This window comes from Chrysochloris asiatica, unplaced genomic scaffold (assembly GCF_000296735.1).
Source record: "Chrysochloris asiatica unplaced genomic scaffold, ChrAsi1.0 scaffold00141, whole genome shotgun sequence".
Taxonomy (NCBI): domain Eukaryota; kingdom Metazoa; phylum Chordata; class Mammalia; order Afrosoricida; family Chrysochloridae; genus Chrysochloris; species Chrysochloris asiatica.
In genome coordinates, this window is record NW_006408659.1 from 1,388,248 (window position 1) to 1,389,697 (window position 1,450).

General features: G+C 45.0%; 1 pseudogene; it reads right to left on the reverse strand.

Moving 5' to 3' along the window:
- LOC102821601 overlaps positions 1-285 on the reverse strand; it is a 52,709-nt pseudogene extending 52,424 nt beyond the window's left edge.
- Positions 286-1,450: the final 1,165 nt, after the last annotated feature.

The window sequence follows — 1,450 nt, forward strand, 5'->3', positions numbered from 1 at the left end:
GGCCAGGACGTTGCTGAGCTCCTCTCGCTTCCTCTTGGCACGGATATGTGTCCCCACCCTTTTCTTGATGAACTTGAGCGCCCTTTTGTCTTTGGAGACCTTGAGCAGCTCCAATTCCCAGCGCTCATAAGGCGCAAAGTCACACACCTCCCGGATCATGGCCCGCACGAACTTGGTGTACTTGGTGAGGCGCCCGCGGCTGCGGCTGTACCCTGGCTTGCTCACGTTCTTGGTTACTTTGTGGCCCCTGTTGAGGCCAACGGCCTTAGCATAGCGCACAGTCATGGTTACCTGCTTTTCTGCAGCAGACCATTGGGATATCCTCTTGATTCTACTTTGGTGGTGGTGGTGATGTGCTGTGGAGTCAGTTCCGACTCATAGTGACCCTGTACTGGGTTTCCAACGCTGTAAATTCTTTACAGGAGCAGAAAGCCTCATCTTTCTCCCACAGAGCGGCTGGAAGTTTCGAACTGCTGACCTTACAGTTCACAACCCGTTTTGTAACCACTACACTACCAGAGCTCCTTCTTTAAGGCCTGTCAAATTGGTTCCTTCCTCCTCGCTTGTGCTTCCACTCTTATATTTAAGCCTTCAGTCGTTTTTCTCATTGACTAGAGCCGTTTCTCCCTATCTGGAATCTTGCCATATTTTTCTTTCAATCCATTTCTTGGAGAATAGTTTAAAGATACAAACCTAATTATGTTACCCTTAAAATACCTCAGTGGCTTTTCTGAAATCTTCATGATGAAATTCAAATCCACAAGGCATGACTTCTAAGGCCCCTCCCCATCTGTCTTCTTCCTGTCTCTCCTGATACACTGACATGACCCTAACTTTGCAAACACTTGAATTTCATCCATACTGTTCATGTCTGGATATATTTCTAAGTCTTCATCCCTGTGCCAGTGACAGTATTTCTCCTCCTCAGTTTTGCCTTAACTCATTTGGTCTACTTCGATTGCGCTTGAAGACTCAACTCAAGGGTCTTTCAGTTTGCAAGCATTTTTGATGACCTCTCTAACCCAAGCCAGGCCAGTTGTCCACCTTCTTCATTTTCAAAAATGCCTCTCAGCAATTCTACAGTAGCATACACTTTGTAATTTTTGATGTTCTATCATATAAGTAAACGTTATGCTCCTAAAAGGCAAGAGTTCTTTTTGGGGTGGTGTGAAAATTAAACAATTCCTCAGAAGCATAAAAAATAAAAAAAGGCTCTAAGACTTATGAATGAATGGCTTGTCATTCAATATACCCCATGCAAACCAACTCCATGAATCCCTCAAGTATGCCATTTCTTGTTTCCCAAGAAACGTACCCACTTTCAAGTAATAGATTGATGTTGCTAAGTGCCGTCAAGTCGATTCTGACCCATAGCGACCCTGTATAGGGTTTCCAAGGAGCAGCTGGTGAGCTTGAACTGCCAACCTTGCAGTTCAAACGGCTTTGCAGT